This window comes from Chiloscyllium punctatum, chromosome 35, assembly GCF_047496795.1.
Source record: "Chiloscyllium punctatum isolate Juve2018m chromosome 35, sChiPun1.3, whole genome shotgun sequence".
Taxonomy (NCBI): Eukaryota; Metazoa; Chordata; class Chondrichthyes; order Orectolobiformes; family Hemiscylliidae; genus Chiloscyllium; species Chiloscyllium punctatum.
In genome coordinates this window covers 67,732,538-67,756,846 of record NC_092773.1, presented here as the reverse complement: position 1 = coordinate 67,756,846, position 24,309 = coordinate 67,732,538, and positions in this window count along the sequence as shown.

The following is a 24,309-nucleotide window of genomic DNA, read 5'->3' as shown; positions in this document are numbered from 1 at the left end:
CTACTGGATACCTCCTGACATCTGGTGATTTCAATGACATCTTAAAGAATACCAGGAATATCTCTGTGGTAAAATATTTCAAAAAAAATGGAAACAGACCATCAGTAGCCGGTGGCTAATTTCTCTCTCATCGCATTGCTTTTTCCACGAAAATAGATCCTTTTGCAAGATTGTTCCTGTTGTTAACAGCTGTAAACACATTAGGGTGTTGCTGTATCTCACCATTAAAACAATCAATTGAAAATAATGATTTGAATTATCTGCTATCCCCTTTGCTCCTGTGTAAAAGTCCCCAGTGTCATTTTCCTAGTTTCCACAATCGATTTGAGATACTCTGTTGCATTTTTACACGCACACGTACAATCACATGCGATTTCTCCTGATATCTTTTTGCAATGTAATTTCCTATCAATTTTCTCCCACTTAATTCGCTTTACTTCAGTCAAGTCGTTGATCGTAAAAAAGAAAAAACTTCTGGCAGACCAGCAGTTTTCATGATGATGTGTGTCTTTTCTTTTTGCATTGGGTACTCACGTTGAAGACATTTGTTGATTCTGAAAGTTTAATCGTTTCATGAATTGGATTTTGCTTTTTTGATTGTTATGAAGTATGTGACTAACATTTGCCGCCGTTCGTCAACTGAACATCCCTTCGTTCACCTTGCCAAGTCACTTTATTAAACAATTAATTCAAAAGGGCTTATTATACCCCTGGTGTTTTTCAAACCTCCCATGGTGTGGTGGTGGATGTCGGGCATCCTCATGGAGGTAAAAACATCATCAGCTGACAGTGCCGAACACAGTCTTTCAGTGGATAGGCACAAAACAACTTTCATACACCCCGGTCAAAATTGCTCATATGCCCTGTCCAACATTGAAAACCAAGTGAACTCGGAAGTGAAATGCAACATAAATAAGAAACATTATGGCACGACCAACTCTACATTCAGTTAAAATCATGGTAAGGGCGAGAATCAGAGGCAAAGACATTCGCTTTAAATAGACATTTTGACAGGGTGGGAAGGGGAAGGTCTGAGCAACATATTAACAATGATTTAGGAGGCAGACCATTGGAGAAGTCATGCCATAGAGGGACTCTCATATGATTGAAGTCAATAAAATGGGATTTGAGCACACCAGAAGCCAGTATAGGTAATGGTTACAGGTTAATTGGTGAAACAGGCAGTGTTGTCAGTGAGTACAGAAGTAAGAGTGAATGGGAAAGGGTAGGTCAGTTATTTTAAGGTTGATTTTTGAACGGGACAGTGTAGGTTAGTGAGTATACTCTTGATGTGTGAATGAGACTTTGCAGTTCAGTGAGCATCGCAATGACGGTGAGTGTAACTCTGACTGGATTGATGGATAGACAGCAGCATTGTCGATGAGTTTAAGTTTATGGAAGCAATGAGACATGAGAATACTTGCCTCTGGAGCTATCAGAGACTTGGATGAAGGTTTCAGAAAGAGAGGAGCTGATGCATAGGCAAAGATGGAGGATTTAATGGATGTATAAATAGATGAAAGTCTTGATGATGGAATTGAAAAGTGGGAGGAAACGCACAGCAGTGTAAGATATGTTGCTGCGGTTTTACATAAACCCACTCAGACATCGGCTATGAGAGGAGATTATGGTGGGTATTGATGATGAAGGCTTGTGCGATTCAGTGGCAATTAACTTCTGTTGACACATTGATTCTCCTGCTCCTCGCTTGCTGCCTATTATTTAATAGCACACTCTGTACTGATGAGTGCAGGAAACTTCTGTGGAACATGAGGGAGAAATAGAAATGAATTTATATTACTAGGACATACCATTTATTATATAATTCACCATTTGGGCAATATTATAAATTCCAACAGGTTAATGACCAAATCTGCCTCATTATGATCAAATGACAGATCACAATGAAAACCTCTTTGTCTCTATGTGTGTGTGGGGAATTGAAAATTACAGTAAAGATGCTACACTACAGTTTTATAAGACATCCATGAGATTACATCATATTCATCATGGCAAAGTCTCACCAACCATTGAAAGGGAAGCAAATCGCTGTTTCGGTTGATCCCGATTTTAACCCATGACATTTAGCCCATCATGTCTGCTGTGCCATTCAGTAACATAATGGCTCATTTGTTAATCTTCAAATCCAGTATCTTGCCTTATCATAACAGCCTTCGAATTCATACTGATGAAAAATCTGCCCGACAATGGTCTTCAATATACTAACAATAGCAAGTAACACCTTACCCTCTGAGGGAAGAATTCCTCCTCATCTCTCCCCATTAAAAAATCCCTTTGGGTGAGCTGTGCCCTATAGTCCTCGGTTCCCCTGCAAACAGAAACAACGTTTTTTTTGGCAATGAACCGGTCAAGCGCACTTTTTTCATAACTATTTCTTCTCATTTTTCCAATCTTCAGTGAATGCAGAGGTAAACAACTCAACCTCGCTTCATACGAAAACACCTCAATTGTCGGGATTTGTTTTGTGAACCTTCTCTCACCCGCTTCCAATGCATCTGTCATATCCGAAGAAAAGGGCTGCAAAACCGTTCATATTATTGCAGGCGCGATGTGCAAGGAAAGTTATGGGTGTTCAGACATCACCGTGTTTGAAATAGTTGCCATTGGTAAATTTGTATTCCCTGTAAGCTGCGAGAAGTTTTCTATTGGTCAATACAGAAACTGAAGTTCTTCTGTCCTATGGCTTTCTCGAATCATTCTCAAATAAATCGTAATCAGCTGCTCCGTTTTTATTGAAAACTGTGCGTCATCGCAAACATTTAATTTTTATATGACAGATGCCAATTTTTTGCACAGTCACTTCAGCTATTTCATCCCATGATAAACTGCTTGCATCATCTTCACCAATTTCCTTCCCCTTCCGTCTGTGACACTTATAAATATGGAGTTCGTGCAGTAACTTTTATTACTCAAGTCATTGTGCTGGAATTAATTATATCGCCAGAACTGATTCCTGTGACACCTCACTCGTTGCAGGTCGTCATCAGAAAAAAACACTTTCTTAAAACTTCTCTGCCCATTATCAAATCTTCCCTGCGGAGATACTTCAATCAATTAAGCTGTAAACTCACACAGCCACGGCGAGGATTCCCCATGCTATTGCCATTATGCTGCTTTTAAAAACGCCTCTAACGAACTGAAGTAACCGACACCAAGTGCTTGGCATCACTGACAAATTACCCCGAACTTCTAAGTTCTGTGGGCGGACAGCACACAAATTGATGGATTTACAAAAAATCGGCAAAACATGAGGCATGGTGGGAAACTGAGCCTCGCGTTGCCCAAGGTGATCGTTTTAATAAACAAGTTGTGGAACCCACATAATCTGCAGCAACAGAGTGACAGCATGTAACTGACGAAACCGTTGCAGGTCACACAATATTCACTTGAATTCCAATTGATGTAATTGACCTGAATGCCATGCCCAGATCAATCACAATATGGAGTTGCTTACAAGACACAGCGGCACCTCACACGCTTATTTGCAGAGGGCCCCCTGGCCTGTGTGCAACGAAAACTTCCAGGAATGAGTGCTCAAGGACCAACCTGCAATCGACATGTCAACTCCCGTTTGGGTCCATTTAAACAAGGTAACAGAGCTCTGATCTATGGATTGGAGGATAGCGACAACCCTCCCAAACCGGAGCAAACAAGTTTACAGACAAGAATCACTGTAACCATACCTTCAGGAGCGGAAACTCTTGGTCAACCACCGTGAAGGGAAGGCATGCCTGTGAGCATGGGACGAAGACTCGACGATCATAACCACATGGATCAAGGCCAAGATCTCGTGTGGTGGTATTGGAGCATCCAGAGTTAAGATAAAGCACAAGCTGGTTGATCCGGTTTACAGTGTAATCTGTTAGTTTGGAGTATATTTTATTATAATAATATTAGTTGTGTTAAATAAGTAAGCATTATCAGTTATTACTATTACGAGTCAACTCACAGTTTCTTAGCTAGATAAGAGACAGAGCATACTGTGTGGCAGGCGCTACCATTCAGACCCGTGAACTTTCCCCATTACTCTTGACTCAATTATTCTGCATTCCATACATGAAGACGCCCTGATCCGTCTGTAACTTATAGTCTGTCATCTCTCCTAATTTTGATAAATGAAACTTTTTAATTATTATTTCGGCTAATGGGCAATTTCCCATTAACCCTCATTTATCCATTTGCCCGCATTGTGGTTCACTCACCTGACCCATCGTTACCATGTTATAAACACTAAAGATGATTGAGGTGAAGTATTCATAAACAAGTAAGGGGAAGTTTTATATATTCCTGTTAAAAAGGTTGTAAACCATATTTGCGGGTGAAGGAGATCACAAATCAGAATTGGATTAGTCATGACTTTGTCGAATGTCAGAACTGGAAAGGCCGAATGAATCACTTCAGTTCCCAGTCTATGCATTTTCCTGTACAACTGCTATCAGGGCGACCTCCTTTTCATCAATATTACCTTCATGCAATTTCACATAATTACTTGTTATAGAATTTGTAACGATTGCTGCAGAACAACACTGAAGTCCTTTCGATAGCACCTTCTCAATCTGCAAATAAGTCCAAGGGCAGCAGATACTTGGGAACACAGTCACATGCAAGTTCCCCTCCAAACCACTTGTCAACGTGATTTAAAATGGATATCGCCGTCCTTCAGGTTTGCAGGATTAAAATTCTGTATCTCCCTCTGAAAGGTATTCAGGTACCAACTACACCAACGAGACTGCAGTAGATCAACAAAGCAACCGACAAGCATCTCATCCAGCCTACTTGGAATGGACAACAAAATCTGGCCAAGACAAAGACACCAAAATCCCATGGATATCTGCAACTCGAAGAAATTTATTCAGTTCAATGGCATTTCTGCAAGAATTACTGTCACCCGTCCATGAAGACAGAAACAATATGCGTCCCTCGCCCAGAAGTGGTGACCTCTACTATCTAATGAGCATAGCGATTGTCAGCATCATGACATTTAACGGAAATGTTACCCAAACCTGCCTGGAAGGTTCTTGGTCGTAGAAATTGAACAAAACTATGACCTACATGGCCATTGTGAGCATAGTTCTCATCTGATGTGACCCCCAATGTTTGTTAAACGTGGCGCCTCATCATTGAACCAGACTTGTCTCACTCTGTGTTCCTGGTTTACGAATTTGTTGGGAAAGTCTTCCTCGAAAATTCAATATTTGTCAGACAAGTACAAACTGCCTCAGCTCCCTGACCTACCCCAACCTCATCTGCCTTCCTCCTCAGAGAGTTTCTCCGTGTCAGCGGTCTTTCCTCAATTTGTCAGTGACTTTGCAGATCCTCGCTGAATCTCCAGCACAACTGAGCGGATAATTTAACAATACCTGCACCAACTTTACAATGAGTCACCACGTCACGTTCCACAAATACACAGATTTCCTACTCGGTGTTGATCAGAACACTCCCCTTTCCTGTCTTTGGTGCATTCTGATTCTTCACCATTCTAACATCGCTCTTTCAGATGTGCAATTAATCTCAGCAACTTGCAAGACTGGACACTTCATCTCTCCAATAAAATAGTTGATAGTGGAATTCATACCATTTTCTGACGGTCAGAATCCCTCCAAATGGCTTTCTGCAGGTAAACGCCGCAGTCAGTTGGAGAAACATAGAGAATAGAATATACTTTAAGAAGCGAATTAGGTATATATGTAAATGAACAGGATTTTCAGGAAAAAAATGTGATTACAGAGGAAAGGGATTCTTTTTTTTGAAGAGATCTTTCGTGACATATGTAATACAGGTAAAACCAGATTTTGTGATCTATCCTGATTTTCCCTGAATTGCGTGGTTTGCTCGGCCATTCTCGAGGACAGTTCAGAGCCACTGACTTTTGTATTGATGTGAAGTCGCGTATAGAACAGACTCAGAAAGGAAAGAAGTATCCTGCACCCCCCAAACGAACAAAAACGTGGCAGGATGAGGAAAGTAAAATCATGAAAATATTGGTATTGGTGAGCAGGTATTTGTTGTAAATTACAGCAGCTGCAAGGGGATGGGGAGGACTTCTACTCATGTCCCCACGGTATGAGCCTGGAGGTGTGGGTTTCAGCTGTATCAACACTGTGGCAGTCTCATGTCTCCCCAGGATATCAACAAGTGCCGACCGCAGAGCAAAAAATATTTCTGATTGAATTAGTTGAAATTAAGAACTGTAGGTGGAAGAGAATTGGAATATCGAAATCTGAATTTAAGAAGCATACAGATTCAGTATCGACATTCAGACAGACGTGAAGACGAGAGGTATTGTACAACTGATAGAGTGCAGTGCTGGTAGTGTGGAGACAAAAAATAGACTCAAGGTAAGTTCACGCCTGGCGATGGAATATCAGTTTGTTTCATTCTTAAATATAGCTATTAAAGTTGATTGACAAAAACATAGATTCTGGGTTAGTGGTGCTGGAAGAGCACAGCAGATCAGGCAGCATCCGAGGAACAGTAAAATCGAAGTTTCGGGCAAAAGCCCTTATTCAGGAATCCTGTTTTGCTGTGGTCTTCCAGCACCACGAATCCAGAATCTGGTTTCCAGCATCTGCAGTCATTGTTTTTTACCTACCTGACAAAACCTTAGAGTTTATTGATGGAAACTACAGCGGTTGCTTCAATCCTTTCATAATTTAACTAATTAGAATGCGATTCCTATACAACATAGGTTATGGAGTTAATGCTCAGATAATCTTACCAGGAACACCAACGATAGCGAGGGTCGGATAGTAACCAGCTTGAATCACCCAAAGTACAGCTCGAATCCGAAAATCTAACGAAACCCACTCTTGTGAAAGCCAGTAAAGACCCAAGGATAAACTCCGGTCCATTGTTATTTCGTTCAAGTCTATTGTTCTCTGATTCCAATCTCTCCTCTCCCGCTCTCTGGAGTTGTTGATCCCGGTGAGTATCGAAGGTGATGGTCTCCTATTATTATGGAATAACACATTAAAATGAGTCGCTTATTAATACAAGAGAGAAACTCTCCAGTGACACTGTTAGAAATTGAGATTAATTAAAGTCATTGAGTAAGCAGCTCCAGTTAACCCCTCTCAAACTAACACTTGTTCTATTACAGTAAAACATGATATTCACGCAGTTTGAATGGAATGCACTGCAGTCACTGAAGGAAGCACTGGGAGACGTAGCAGAGCGAACGTCCATAATCTTGCTAACCTTGATCATTATGGATCATCAACAAATTATTTTGGGAGTTTTCGGAGTACAGCATCTGGAAAAATATGTTGTTGCTCAGAAAGCATAGATATTTTTAAGGAAAGTAAAGCAAACTGGACCGGAAACAGAAGAGTGTATCTTTTGAATTCTAGTCAGTCCTTTGACGTAGGAGCTGAGAGGACGGTTTTTGAGTGGGATAACTGAATGATTATCGGTGAATAAGAACTAAATGTGATCGTTTATCATTTAATTGTACTTGTTTAGGAAACAGAATGTCATTGATTAAATGTGAGTGGGAATCTAAACAGGATATTGATTAGAAAAAAAAACAGAAAAGACTGTTATTAGGGAACATGGCTGTTCTTACAACATTTTCCAATCGGGACAATGAAAGGATGTAGAGCTGGGCTGAGAAGCGGCAGATGGATTGCAATGTGGAAAAGTGTGAAGTACTTCATTTTGCAAGTGCGAATTTGATTTAGTATCACAGACTTAAAGGCAGGATTCTTGGCAGTGTGGCGGAAAACAGATCTCGGAATGCACGTCCATAGTTCCCTCTAAGTTGCCACCTGAGTCTTTAAGAAGGTATATGGTGTGTTGGCTTTAATTAACAGGGGCATTGAGTTTTAGAGCTGTGCTTTGATGCTGCAGGTGGACAGAGTCCTGGTTTCATCAAGTTTGGAATATTGTGTTGAACTCTGTTTGCCTCAGTATTGGAAGGATGTGGAAGCTTTAGAGAAGGTGAAGAGTAGATTTACTAGGAAGCTTCCTGGACTGGAGGGCATGTCTTATGAAGAAAAGTTGAGGGAGCGAGGGTTTTTTCTTTTTGGAGTGGAGAAAGGTGAGTGTTGACTTACTAGAGTTGTAAAAGATGATGAGCGGCAAAGATAGAGTGGATAGACGGAGACTTTTTTTCCATGGTGGAAATGGCTATCATGAGGGGATCTAATTTTAAGTTGTTTGGTGGAAGGTTTACGGGAGGTGTACTAGAATCAGATATTTTGGGATACATAAGCGAATTTTGGCTCGGCACATGGACAATCCTACAATGAAAGGTATGTAAGTTAGCTTGATCTTAAATAAGATAAATTATCTGCACAACATCAAGGGCCGAAGGTACTGTACTGTGCTGTAGTTTTCGAAGATGTATAAACACAGCCATGTTCTACTGCATTGTGGAGGGAACTTGTGAGACTGTGTGCAATTTTATCTCCTTTAAGTGAAACGGAACGATATAATGGGTTTAGAAGCTGCACAGTGTACTTTATCTGCACTCATTCCTGTAATGAAGCGCTTATATTATCGCAGTTTAGTTTGTTTGGCCTGAAAGTGAGATGTGATCTGATTGAACCATACTGGCCTTGAGGAGATTGGATAGTCAGAATGGTTAGTTCTTCTTGTTCAGGGGCCCAAACATATAGCATTTTCATACAAATGTTGTAAAACATGAATCACATCCAAACTTCTTGACCCAAGTAAAATTAAGTAGCACTTCCATAAAGGGAGTATATATTGTTCTAGGAAATTTCCAAGGCAGTTTATCTGATTTAGTCTGGGGTTGTGGACTAATTCTTAGATGTTAGAACTCAGAGAGGGAGAATTATTTTCCTGCCTGAGAAGTCACAGTTCATAGCCCACTCTTTCTTTCCAGCAACATGATAATCAGAGAATCCCAAAGTAATCTTTAACACTCTTGTTGCATTTCTGTGGAGTACGCTTTAAGATCAAGTCCACCAGCTGGAGCACAAGTATTTCAGCCAAATACAACTGCTCATTGATGACCATGCAGCGCCTGCATCTTGTGTGAGCAGAACTTCATCGTAACACCACCTGGTGCAATCTGTTACCTCGTCTTTGTCATGACTACAACTCTCTTTCGTCGAACTGTTTCAAAGTTAACAATAAAGAGCTTCTGCTGTTCAAAAACAAAAACGATCGGCATATGGGAACAGCATGTGACAACGTTGAATTGTGGCACTGTCTACTAATATTAAGGAGTTGGCTTGTCATAAACTGCGAAACTCATTTGGCCTAAATTCTTGATAGTTCAGGTGAATAGATACCTGGACTATCCTTTAAATTGGTGAATTGTCACCTTCGTTCAAAATTCCTTCCGCAGAGCAGTTCCTGTATCTTTGGTTATGAAGTCTTGACTAGGTAATAGTCTTGCTGTTATGAATAAATAAGTCAGCTTTACAGATTTGTTAGCGCATAACCAGATATGTCTGAGACCTGTAATTTTTCCAATGTCACCAACTGGGGTATGTTTAAAATTGGAGTGACTGATGAAGTAGTGGCACAAGAAATGAATCAGTGACCCCCTTCGAATTGAATACAGAATCATCGAGACGAGTGGAAATATCCAGCCCATAATGATTTTGACCTTGCTCCACTATTCAATATGGTCATTGGTGATGCTTTATGGCAACATTGTATTCTTATTTTCTTTCGATTCCCTTTGATCAATGCAAGTACCTCCAAAAACCTATTTCGTTATTTAATACATTTAATGTCTCGGCTTTTATTTTCTTCTCAATCATAAAAATATTTTCCCATCTTCCACAATATTAAAAACTTGTTTCTGGACCCCACAAACATAGAAAGCATTCCCTTTCCATGTCGTCTCGCCAATTCTGTAAAATGTTATCCATTTTCCACAGACATTTCCAACTGTTCTGCAAGCACATCTCCGATTGTCGACCCTCACAGTTTTCTCTGCGTTTGTGTTAATTGGTCTGTCCTTCAGCTTTTTTTCTCCTCTCCCATTCATGCCAAATAGTGAAATGACATTTACGAATGTGCAAGAACTGCTCCACAGATGGAATGTTCGATTAAGGCAACAATTTACCATGTATTACCAGGTATCGATTCACCTGAACTATCAAGAATGTAGGCCCAATACGTTCACAAGTTTCTGACAAGCCAACCCCTTTATGTGAAGAGGCAGTCCCGTAAATCAGCTTAGTCACATGCTGTTCCCAAATGCCTACCTGTTTTGCTTTTGAAAAAAAAGAGAGACCTGTTCCTTGTTTTGTGAATCTAATTTTGAATTGTCGCCAGTCTTTTGGGTTTTGATATGAATGCACTCTCATTATTATATACGTTTTGTTACCTTACTGAATCTGTGTATTTCTCGATCATCATCCTGATGTTATCTACCGAATTGTTCTCCCGTGTATCAGCTTCCACCCTGTATGAGTTCGCGGTATGTTTGCCAGATTTTCAAACATTCAGTTATTTTTCAAAATTATCTCGTTACCAGTACTAACGTATCATTTGACAAGGTACCACACAGGAGGCTGTGAAATAAGATAAGAGCTTTAGGAATCTGGGGCGAGCAACTAGCATGGATAGAGCATTGGCTTACCAGCAGAAGGCCGGGGGGACAAACAAGACTTTTTCAAGGAAGGCAGATGGTGATTAGTGGGGTTTCACAGGAGTCAGTGTTGGGACCACAACTATTCACTTAAAATATTAACAATATGGATAAATGAACGGATGACATTTTTTCTGAGTTGGCAATTGACAGACCGACAGGTGGACAGACAGTTCATGATGAGGAAGCAGGGAGGCTGCAGAAATCTTGAAATTTGAGGACATGTTACCTTCAGAAGATGCAAATTGAATGCAATGTAAGAAAGTGTAAGACAGCAACTTTTATGGGAAGGATGGAGATGCAGACGTTTTTAAAATGGGAAAGGCTTTGGTAGTGTGAAGTGCGAGTGTACTTTGGAATTCTAATTGAGATTCTCTTATCGTTATCAACTGGAAGTTCGGAAGATAAATCCAACTTTCGCACCAAGACGGTGAAAATACAAGAGCCGGGATGTACTGCTGAGGCTGCATAAAGTCCGTACTGAGACTGCAGATGTAATATCGTGAAACAATTTGGTCCCTTTGCCTGAGAATAGATGTGCTCATCTTGAAGGATCGCCAGAGGGGATTTATAAGAATAGTGAATGCCTTGGAATTGAGGAAAGATTGAAAAAACCGTTTGTACTTTATGGATTTTGGAAGGATATGGGGTAGGTCTGTTTGAAATATTCGTAATACTGAGAGGCCTTTAAACCGTCGCTGTAGTTAAGATGCTTTCACTACTAGGAGAGACTTGATGCAAGCAAAGACTCAGAGGGAAGGGACAATCCATTAGAAATGAAAGGTGAGTGATTTTCTTCAGCCAGAGGCTGGAAAACCTATGGAACTCATTGACGCAGAGAGCTTTGGAGGCCAAGTGCACTAATTAATTCATAACTAGAGTATCGAGAAAGTGCACACGTACAGACAGGACCCTCAATTACATCAGTAACCACCCCAAAGACCACAAACAGAACTGTGAGAATGCAACATGTAAACGAGAAATAAGACACGGCAACACGCCAGAGCTCCACAAAACAGATGACGAACAACCACGTAGAATATAGAACATAGCACGTCGAACATTACAGCGTAGTACAGGACCTTCGACCCCAAAGTTGCGGTGAGCTATGAAACCAGTGACGAAATCCATCAACCTACAATGTTCCATATTCTTCCATATGTAAACAATGGCATTTAAATACCCTTAATTTTTGCGGGTCTATGACTGCTGCAGGCAGAGTGTCCCTCGCCCTTAAGACTCTCTGAGTAAAGAAAGCAAATCTGACATCTTTCATCTTTTAAAAAACCCTCAATTTAAAGCTGTGCCCCCTCCTGTTAGCCATCACCACCCGAGGAGAAAGGCTCTCACTGCCCATGCGATCTAATCCTCTAATAATCTTTAATGTCTCTATTACGTAACCTCTTAACCTTCTTCTCTCTAACTCATACAGCCTTGAGTCCTTCAGCCTTCCCTCATAAGCTTTCCGTCCATACCAGGCAACACCTTTTCAATCTACTCTGCACACTTTCCAATGCTTCCACTTAGTTCATACAACGCCGTGACCAGAACTGTACACTACACTCCACGTACAGCAGCATCAGAGTTTTGTACAGTTGCAACATGACCTCATGACCCTCACACTGAATCCCTCAAACAATAAAAGTTAAAACACCACATGCGTGCTTCAGAACACTTCAACCTGGTGGCAACTTTCAGGGATCTATATACATGGACATCGACACTGCTAAGAATCTATTTCCATAGGGAACCACATTACACTTTTCTGCTTAAACGCCATTTGCCACCTCTTAGCCCAGCTCTGCAGCTTAACTATTTCGCTCGGAATACACCAACGTCCAAAGGCAATGTCAACAACTCCACCGACCATAGTCTCATCCGCAAATTTATTAACACATCCTGTATGCCCTCATCTAGGTCATAACCAAAATGGCAATCCGCAGTAGCCCCAAAACAGACCCTTGCCGTACATCACATGTAATTGAAGGATGACTATTTTCCTTCAAACTTGCCTAATCGCAGCATAGTTTCTTTCCTTCAGCCCTAACTATTTTCCTGTGCTACATACCTATCTCTTTCTATCGCGAAAGTAAACATAACTGTATTGTGGTCACTATCGCCTAAGTGCTTACCTGAACCCAAATATAACATTTTGCCAGGTTCATGGTCCAGTACCGAATGCAATGTGGTCTCGCCCTTTGTTGGCGTTCCACATACTGTGTCAGAAACACGTATGAACACATGGATGGGCAAAGCAAATGATGCTCCTGAAGTACTCGAACTATCGAGATTCTAGTCAATATCTGGAAAGTAACGGTCGGCACCACAACCACCCTGTTACCTTTACTACTATCCAGAATCATCTTTGCTATCCTTCCTTCTACATCTACGGAAATTTTCGGAGACCAACGAAAAACGCCTTCCAGATTGACCTTTACTTTCCTGTTTCGAACATCAGCCCATACTAAGTCAGTGGATGAATCCTGAAATGTCCTTTCTGCCACCGCAATACTGTCCTTGACGAACAATGCCACACACCTCCCTCTTTTCACAACTTTCCTTTTCTTACTAAAACACCTAAATTCTGAAAGCTGTAATAATTTTTCCTGTCCGGGCTCTACGTGCGTTTCCAAAATGACCACAACTTCGATGTCCCAGGTACAAACCCATGCTGCAAGTTCACACACCTGATTTTGGAAACACCTGGTGTTGAAATGAACACACTTAAAACCAAATTCCTGCATGCAAATGCACTCTTGCACCCTTAGAAAATTCATTTATGACCACACAACTCTCAACATTGTGGACACTGGATCTACAATTTAGGTTCATATATCTCTGGTGAATTAATTTAAACCCTCCCGAAAAGCATAAGCAAATTCCCCCAAAAGATATTGGCTCTTCTCTGGTTCAGGTGTGTGCCACCGCATTTGACGAGGTCCCACCTCCCACAAAATGAGCCCCTATTAATCACATATCCAATTCCATCCCTCCTGCACCATCCCTGTAGCCATGTTTTCAACTTTCCTCTTTCCATGACATCGCATACCTTTACCTACCTACGTCGTTGTAATCTATGTGGTCAACGATTTGGGGCTGTTACCTCCTCCCTTAAGGATCCCTAAAAGACGTTCCCAGACGTCACAAACCCTGGCATGTATAAGGTAACACACCAACCGTGAGTCAATCTCGTTCCCACAGAACCTTCTATCTTTCCGGCTAACTATGGAGACCCCAATTTCTAATGCTCTGCTCCTCTACTCCTTCTCTTCTGATTGACAGGACGGACACTTTGCCAGAGACCTGTGCCCCATGGCCTTCCCATGGTTATTACACCCCCCAAACAATATCGCAAACGGCAACTTTGGTATTGAGATGAATTATCACCGTGTTTCCCCGCACTGGATGCCACATCCTTTCTGTCGTCTGGCTGTAACCCATCACCCATTTACCGGTACCTGAATTGTCAAAACCTTTGGGTAACTGCTTTCAATTACACGTCAGCCTCGCTAATATTCCGAGGTTCATCCAGTTCCAGCTCCAATTCCTTAACGCTGTTTTCAAGGAGCTGGAGTTGGGTGAAATTCCTACAGAGGAAGATCGTTGGCACACGAGATGTGACTCTTACGACTCACATACCACAGGAGGAACATTCAAATGCCAGAACCTCCATTCTCACTGTTCTGAATTCCCATCGAGAATATTGAAAATAACACTAACAATCTTACTAATCCAGCGCATAGGCACTTTGTTTTGGTTAGAGGAGGATGATGGATGAGAAACACTACCTGAAGTCTTTACTAAAAAGGGGCACCCAAAGAGCTTCATCCAAGAACAAAAAGTCACTGTGCACCGGAAACCTATAATAGAAATGTATGAGAAGTGACATCAAGACTTTTACGTCCACTGGGAATAATGATAGCCCACAAACCAACAGCCAAAGTTTGCCAGCTAGTGTCTAAGATGAAAAATACCACACCCACAACATGTGTTATACAGAGTTCCATGCAGCAACAGCGAAAACAAATTGACGTTGGTAAAAACAGAGAGGAAACTTGCCACCAGAATACATAAGCATCACCTTGTGGCAACAAGACATGACCCGCTGACAATGAAGGATATCAGTTCAACTGGGGCAATCTTACAATACTAGGACAGGCGAAACAGAGGCAAACGTTGGAACTCCGTGCAGAATGGTTTTCATCCACTGATACAAAGAACCCAAAGCATCACAACGCAAGAAGAGGCCATTTGGCACTGCAAGACTGCAGCGATCCATATCCGCTATCTACATCCGCCATCTAAGTTCAAGGATCTTTATTCCTTTGCTCCCTGTCCATTCACATATCGTTCTTGACAAATGTAAACTAACGCTATCGTTCCCACCCTTATCACCTCCGCTGGCAACGCGTTCCAGGAACACCCCACTCTCTGCATGAAGAACTGACCACGCATTACTCCCTTAAGCGTTTCACCCTTACTTTGAAATTGTGACCCCTGTTTTTGAGTCCTTTACTCCAGGAGAAAACGTTTTTTGCTATCCACCCTTACTGCGCCTGCCATGATTTTGTAGGACTCAATCAGGTCCCCCCTCTCCTGCCTTCTTTCCATTGAAAATAATCCTAATCTACTCAACCTCCCCTCATAGCTGGCACCGTCCAATGCATGCAACACCCTGGTGAACATTCTCTGCACCCTCTCCAAAGCACGCACGTCCTTTTGGTAATGTGGCGACTACAACTAGACGCAGTATTCCAAAGGTGATCGAGCCAAACTCTGATGTAATGGTAACATGAACTGCCAAATCTTATACTCAATTCTCCGTCTGATGAATGAAAGCATGCTGTATCCTTCTTCACCTCTCGACTGAGCTGCATTGAGCTGCAAATGCCTTTCTCTACCCAACACTCCAATTTATCTATATTCTTCTGTATTCTCAAACATTCCCTTTGAGTGCTACTCCACCAATCTTAGTGTCATCTGCAAATTTCCAAATCAGGCAATTGCCACTTTCCTTCAAAACAACAGATGTTCCAGCACGGATCCATGTGAGACACACAATATACAGGTCTACATTTTGAGAAGCTGCTACTACACTCTTTCTCTTGTTGCACAAACAGATCTCTATCCATCCAGCTGGAATACCCTGGACGCCATGTGACTTCGCCTCCTTCATCAGCCTATCATGGGGAACCTTGTCAACTGCCCGACTAAAATCCATGCATATGACATCGACATCCCTTCCATCATCAATCAACTTTGCCACCTCTGCAAAGAATTTTATTGGACTTGTTAGACATGACATTCCCTGTACAAAACCATGGTGCATATCACTCATAAGCGTTTTTCTTCCAAATGTGTAAGTTTGCATGTATGTGTGTGTGTGTGTGTGTGCACATATATTATATATATATATATATATATATATCATATCCCTTAATTTATTCTACAGACGCTTCCCTAAACCTGACGTCATGCTCACAGTTCTGTACTTACCTTGATTATGCGTGCTACCTCTCTTAAACAAGGAGACAACATTAGTAGGTTTCCTGTCCTTTGAGTGCTCCCTCGTTTTCAATGATGCAGCAAAGATATTTGTCATAGTCCCAACTATTTAATCTCGCACTTCCCTAAGTAACCTGGGATAGACCGCATTCGGTCCTGTTCACTAGTTCACCTTAATGCCTTTTAGAAAACACAATACATCGTCCTTTCTTATGCCGAAGAGAAATCAAAGGTCTATCCTTAACCTCAACATCCACCATGTTCCTCTCCTCGGTGAATACCAATGGAAAGTACTCATTAAGAATCTCACCCATTTTCCCTGACTTCACGTGTACCTTTTCTCCTTTGATCTTGAAAGGACCAACCTTTTCCCTCGTCACCCACTCGGTCCTTTTCTATAAATAAAATGCTTTGGGGTTCTCCTTAACGCTGTTCGCTAAGGAGATCTCATGACTCCTTTTACCCCTCTTAATTCCGCATTTTAGATTTGTCCTACATTCACAATATTTATCCAAAGCTTCTTCCGACTTCATTCGCTGAGACCTTATGCACTCATCCTTTTTCCTCTGGGCGAGTCTCACAATTTCGCCTGTCATCAGTGGTTCCCTAACCTTACCATTGCTATATCTCATTTTCGCAGGAACATACCTCTCCTGAACTCTAATCAACCTCGCTTTAAAAGCCTCCCACATATCGAATGTGTACTTCCCTTCAAATAGCTTTTCCCAATCTACATTTCCCAGCTCCTGCAGAATTTTGTTGTAGTTGGCGTTCCCCCAATTTAGCACACTTCCTTTCGGAACAATCTCTCCTTTTTCCATGAGTATCCAAAACATGGAATTCTGATCACTCTTCCCAAAATAGTTCCCCATTGAAACGTCAACCATCTGGCTGGTTCCATTTCCTGACACCAGGTCCAGCATGGCCCTTTCACGATTTGGACCACTTCCACAGTGCCCGAGAAAACCCTGCTGAATGATCCTTCCAAATTCTGCACCATCTAATCCTCGAACACTAAGTGAATCCCATTCAATGAATAGAAATTTAAAATCTCTTTTCACTACCGCCCTGATGCTCCTACACCTTTCCATAATCCGATTACATGTTTGTACCTCCATCTCATGCTCGCTGTGGGGAGGCCTGTAGTACAGCACCAAGATTGGAACGGCATGCTTCAAATTTGTCAGCTCTGCCCATATTGTCTCATGCTCGAGTCCTCAATAATGCCCTCCCTCAGCACAGCTTTGACATCTTCTTAGACCAGGAGTGTGTCTCCTCAATCCCATTTGTCTCCGTCTCAATCCTGCCTGAAGCATTGATATCCTCGGATATTTAGTTGCCAATCATGTCCTTTCTCAAATATGTCTCAGTAATAGTAATAATACCTTACTCCCAAGCATTAATCTCAACCCTGAGTTCATCTGTCTCACCTTCCATAGTTTTTGCATCAAAACAAATGCACCTCAGACCACCAGTCACTCTGCATTCTTTGATCGCTTCCTGCATACTCTTCATCTAAGTCACTCGGACTGCATTTTCCAGTGCCTTACAAATTTTAATTACTACCATCTTACTGTTCACAAACCTTCTCATTCAGTCCCCAGCCCGCTGCCACATTAATTTAAACCCTTGCCAACAGCATTAGCAAAAACGCCCCAAGGGCATTAGTTTCAGTCCGGCCGAGCCGTCGACCATCCAATTTGTAATAGCCCCACATCCCACAGAACCGTTCACATTGTCCAATACGTCTGAAATGTTGCCTCCTGTACCATCTCTCAAACAACGAACTCATCCTAAATATGCGAACATTTCTGCACTGACTCACACGGAGCACTGGTTTGCCAAGCTGAGATTACTACCTCTGAGGTCCGCCTTCTCATCTTGGCTCCAAAATCCCATAAATTCTGAGTGAACACCTCATCCCCATTTTTACCGATATCGTTGGTGCCAACATGTACCACGTCAACTGGATTTTCACTCTCACCCTTGAGAAATTTCTGCAGTCGATTCAAAACATCCCTGACGATCGCACCTGGGAGTCAACATGCCAATCAGAAGTCTCGAATTTGACGACAGAAATGCCTATCAAGCCCCCTGACAATTGGAGTCCCTCTGACTATAGCCTTTTCATTCTTTTCTCCCGCCCTTCTGTATAGCAGACTGCCACGATGCCATGAATTTGGCTGATGCTACCTTCCCCTGGTAAAGCATTCCCCCTACAGTGTACAACCGGCATACCTGTTTAAAAGGCAGATGACCGCAGAAGACACCTGTACTGACGTCCTGTTCTCTCTCTACCTTTTGGTCATCTGTTCCCTTTCTCCTTCAGTAATCCTCGTCTGTGGTGTGAACAATTCACTAAACGTGCTACTCATGATCCCTACATCATCGTGTATGTTTGAAAGTGAGTCCATCCGCAGTTCCAGAGCCGTCATGAAGGCCAACAAGAGCTACAAATGAGCCCAGCTGTATCCCTGAGCTGCCACATTGAGCAAGAGGAGCATAAAACGTCTCTGATATCTCCTGCTATTTTTCATCTTAAACTTTGTTTAAATTGAGAGCAAAGTAACGAAAAAAGGATTTTCTATCGCCTACTTCCCTTAAATTACCAAAATCCCTGCATTATACCAGAGTCCTTTTTTTGATTCAAGGAGGAGGGCAGGTAGTGTCTCGGGTTCAGCTGCTGAATGAATGTATCAGCCTTCAAAACGGTTTGATTACCTTCCCAGCAGCCCCTGGTCTTGGTTCTGTCTGCCCTCGCTGAAATTAAATTGCAGGTGCAGACTCCGGACAGAAGGATTTTAAATGCTTTGTTTACCTTCCATAAACAAAAACATTAACCTCAACCCCATCTGCAGACCACAACAGTACAAAACTGGAAAAACAACAACTGGCCATGGCAGACAGAACTGTATCATTTCAGGGCAGATCACTACAACAATGTTTCATCCAGAGGCAACACAGCAATGAAGGTTCAAATGGGAGATGAAACATTTGCAAAATAACCAATCCAATCAGTGAACCGACCAACAATTCCAAACACAACCCAAGCTTTAGATCTTCACAGAAACGTTATAGTACGAACAGTCCGTGGGGTTCCAGATAGGAAGTGTCAGACTGCAGCACTAGTCTGCTCGGTTCTAGATTGCAGGCTTCAGTCAGTAGTTCAGTCTATGTCGTGCCAATTTGTAGGTCTCAGGCAGTAGTAGAAGTGTGCGATGTTCCCGATATGAGGTCGAAGGCAACAGCACCAGTCCACGAGAGTATCCAGATTATCGGCATCGGGCAGCAGCATCAATCTGGTGACCTCCGGATAGTAGGCATCAGCCAGGAGTACGAGTCAGGTTTCATGTTTAAAGGCGATGGTTATTTTAGTGCATGTGGTGTTTAGAGCTGACATATATGACAAGTGTGTATAAATTCAATTACATCTTTTTGCAATACAGACTAATAGAAGTGCTTTTTTTAAATCTTAGCCTATGTCTACTCACTCCTAGATGACTTCCTAATATTAATTCCTGTGCTCCCATAATTCTTTGCATCTGTATGTTACCGGCATGGCAATCTGATGTACTTCAACTCCTTTTTCTTCTGCCCTAAACTGCCGTTGTCTCCACTTTCAAGTTAGGATTCTATCTGTGACATTATAACACTTGGGAGCACATTCAGATTCCTTTTGCAAATTGGATTTATTATGCAAATCTTGCAATGGCTCATCTTTTCCTTATAACTCGTGTAATCGTTCAGAACTAAACACCACTGCAATGCCCTCTCCTTGTTCAGGCTCTTTCCTTATCATTTCTTTAAATAAGTTGTCAGCTAAGTAAATCTCAATTTCTACTCCTTGACTGGTGGAGATTAGATTGGCTTCAGATTAGTTTCTCAGGTCGGCGCAAAATCGAAGCCCGTTTAGGCCCATACTGTGCTGTACTGTTCTATGTTTAGGTTTTTGGTCTCATGTTAGTTTTCCTTATTGCCTCAACTTATGGCTGTGGGTTCTTCTGACGACACTGTCCGGAATTATTCCACTTTACCTTTTTTCAAGTTCGCCATTTCCCTGATTTTCCTTTGGCTTCTCCACTACATGGAGTTACTGAAAGTTTTTTTTCGCCACAAGAACCAACTACATTCCAGGAATTGCCTCTCTTTCAATTATTGTCACGGTCTCTTCCTCATCCTGTGTAGAAATTCCAATCTGATCTTGCAAAGTGGGAACGTTAAGTCTCTTTCATTCTATCCCACAGATAGCCACTCCCTCTCTGGTAACACTAAAAAGAGTTCTAATATATCCATCCCTTACTATAAGAGCTAAATTAGATCCCGCATCTCTCACTATTTTAATTTATTTCACATCGCCCCCTGTTCTTTCTGAGTAAACTTTACTGAGAGCAGCGAAGTCTTTATAAAGATCAGGCAAGAACTCAATACCTAGCCCATGCCTCGGCTGTCGACTCTCCTGCAATTATTTGACTTCCTTTGAGATTTCCTTCATTACCTTTGCTAATCTCGTTGGTTTAACTTCTTCTTTCACATACTGTTTCACAGTGCCTTTCTTCAACGACGAACACTGTGACTTTGTGTGTCCCACATTATTACAGGGAAAAACACCGAGGTCTTCCAATTCCTTTTTACCCTCTTAGGTTTCTTTCTTTCACCTGTGGTCAACTATTCCCAGTGTGATCCAATCGTTGCTTTTCTCAGAAGGATCTCCGTCTTTCAAAGTTTCTGTACCCACGGACTGAAATTCATGTTTGAAGCGAATTATGATTTACTCGCTAATGCATATTCACCAGGCATATCTCCAGCTGTTCTCACTATTTTAATTTTCCATTCCTTTATATGAGTTCTTGGCATTTCTGGAAGTGAATTTTTAATCCCACAAGCAAAATCATCTCTCTAATAGACTCGTATGTCTTTTCTATCTTTTATGCCCTCAACTATTTACCAAAGTTGCGACATTTAATACTTTCAATCTCGACATGAATCAAACTTAGTTCCTTCTTCCCATTTCTGAACCCTTGTCCATATGCTTCTGGTAACGACTCGTTGGGCCTCAACATAACCTGCTTAACACCTTCTTAATCTCTTTACATTTCATCTGACAGCACAGCAAGCCACTCAGTGGCACTGCTGACCAACTTGGTCTGAATTAACATGACCCACACAGTCTCTGGTCTGTCCATCTGCATCGCGAATTTCTCAAAAGAATTGAAAAAAAGCCTTTGACATCTTTTTTATCGAATTTTGCTAATGTAATGAAATATTTGAATCTCTCCCTACCCGAACGTTGGCTATCATAGATTTATTTATTATCGCTTCGGAACATTTCTGTTGCCTTCATCTCTATTATTTTAAGTTGAGTTTTGTATTCAATCTGCAACTTAGGATGTTCAAGCTCTCTATATTTATCCCTCTCTTTCCTCCCTTTTGCCTTTTACAAGACAAAACATTCTTATCTCAATACCTTTATCTTCCAACTCCTGTTGTCTCATTTGCAATTTCGCTTATTTTTTAACTCCACCGCACTTGCGTGTTTTTCTGAGAAGCAGAAGTGCTTGTCCAACTCTGGAAAATTTCGGTTTTCTTATTATCCTGAGTAAAATTCAATTATAAACTTTGATAATTCTGAAATTATTCGGACCCTTCCTCTGTCGTTCGAAACTCTTGTGGCACACTTGTGAAGCATCTTCAAATCTCACAAACTATTTAGCAATGTTCAGCAATATCCCTCACTTTCAGTTTAACCAATCACAAGTAACTGAAATTCATCGGATTTTTTACTTCACAGATTTATTTAAAGATTTATGGTAATAATCCCTACGTCTGTTTGCATTCCTCCAAATTCCAGACTTGAGGCATCTCAAGCCCAGATAGGAGACGCCAATCAGTTCAAATCACGAACGATGTGCCGTCAGTCTGAGTGCAAAATAATATTTAAATGAAATGGAGACCCCTATATACACTTTATAAGTAACAAGTATTCCGAAGTTGAAGGTGTGTGAAGTACCTTGAAGAGGGAGTGAATACTGTTGTGAACGGAGGGCTTACAAGCACATGTGAGATACGATGAGATGACAGTCCCAGAGAATACTGTAAAATTGACATTTCACTGTGAAATGGATACTTGAGTTGGTTGCTGTTTTGATAGCATTATGAATTTTATGATCAATTTAAATTATGTTCCAGGATACTAAAAAATAATCGAGTTTGAATTTATTGTTTTGCAAAATGTAAGCTATGCAACAATCCGATATTGGGAAATTTAAAATGCAGGCATTTTAAAAATTGCGGTAAAAGCATCTGCCATCAACACAAATCCAATAAATTCGGACACAGTTTCTATCAAAGGTACCTTTTCATATGAAACATATCACCTGTAAAAAGAAAGATAGTGACCCAGGGTGCGTTCGGCTGGAAGACGAGATACACTGCAGGACACAATTGCTGTGTACTTCTGACATTAAGCTGATGAAATTTTAATAAATGTCTTGTGGGAAAACGGTATTGTTATGAAGTTGAAGGTACATAGTAAGATGGTAAGAGAAAGGGGTGCTAAGAGTTATGAACAATTGATTAATACTTTTTGAGTTAAAAACAAATTGAAGTCATTTTCTTTGAACAGTGGGATTTGAAAGTCCTTTGTCACTCATTTTATAACAGATTACGAGGCGTGCTGAGCTTGCCTGAATGTTTGGTTAAATGAACAGAAGGATTCACCGCTATGTCGGTTCAGTTTGTGGTCTCGTATCGGATATTTGGATTTACTGGGGCAGGTTAGAAATATTCATTTTGAGATTTGAACAGATTTGAACAGATTTTGGGATGAAATGTCCTAGCAGCTTTAAACATTTGCCGATTAGTGTCCTTTCAACAAAATGTCGTTGAGAAAAATTGTTTAGTTTTGATTACTTGTGGTTGGTAAAAATAAAAGTGAAGGAAATTGCTCTCAATATTGTTAAAAATGTTCTAAGGTTTCAAGATGCTTCTCAAATTTGCCAAGAAAGCTAAGAAAGAGAGGAAGAATATATTTTTATAATTAGCAAACGGGCTCGAATTGGTTTTAATCAGGGACGAAAGGAACGCTGAAACTGTAATGTAGTTGGTCAGGATTTCGGTATATTAGAGAAACAGACAAATCGGGTAGACCTCGAAAAATTCAGTTGCAATTGATGTAAATGAAGTTAGAAGATAAAGAAAGGAAAGAAAATCCATGAGAGAAGGAAGAGAGTTAGAGAGAGAAAGAGCAAAAAGGAAGTCTCTGAGCTGAGCAAAGAGAGAGTAGAAATAAGAGAAAGAGAAAAAGAAAGGGAGAGTGAATTTGAAATTCAAAACTTGCGAATTAGAGAGGTCAATTTAACAGGATACAGGTGAAGAGCGATGACAGCGATGTATACAAATATGTTTTAAAAATTTCAGCAATATGATGAAAAAATGTTTAAGCCTTCTTTATTTAACTGGACAAATTAACTTGGCAGATGGAGTGGTCAGATAACTTGTGGATAATGCGAGTTCAGAATAAGTTGGTAGGCAGAGCGAGTAGGCATTGTCAGCGCTATCAAACGAAGAGTCAAGGGTTTATGCAAATGTCAAACAGACTATTTTGAGCGCTTATGAAATGGTACCAGAAGCGTATAGACAGCTGTTCAGAAACATCATTAAGGAACCAGATCAGATATATGTTGTGTTCGAAAGAATTAAACATCGTGATTTTGTAAGATGGTCTCAAAAATACATGAGACCTTTGACACTTTAAGGGATTTTATTCTGCTGGGTCAGTTTAAAGATTCACTTCCAGAGATGTAAAGAATTCATATAGATGAACAGAAATGGTATGAAATGAGAAGGGCAGGAGAGAGAGGGAAGATGAATATGCATTGGTGCCGAAGGCACAGATTAGCTCCAACAAGAATTTCATCCTGTGAGCGATTAAAATTGGGAGAAGGGGAGATCCTGCACGACTACAAAAAGAGCAGTGCACACAGGTAATAGTTTACCACACGGTCAAAAAGAAGCCCAAGAGTGTGAAAAGGAGGTGAAAGACCTTAGGTGTTCTCACTGTAATGGAGTTGGAATCAGGTGGTTTAAGAGGGGCTCAGGAAAAAGGGAGTTTCACTGACAAAATGTCGGACACGTAAAGTCACAGTGCTGGTCATTGAAGAAAGGCACTGTGGGAAAAGTTGTGGGTTTACAGCTAAGCCAGTGGCGCTGTT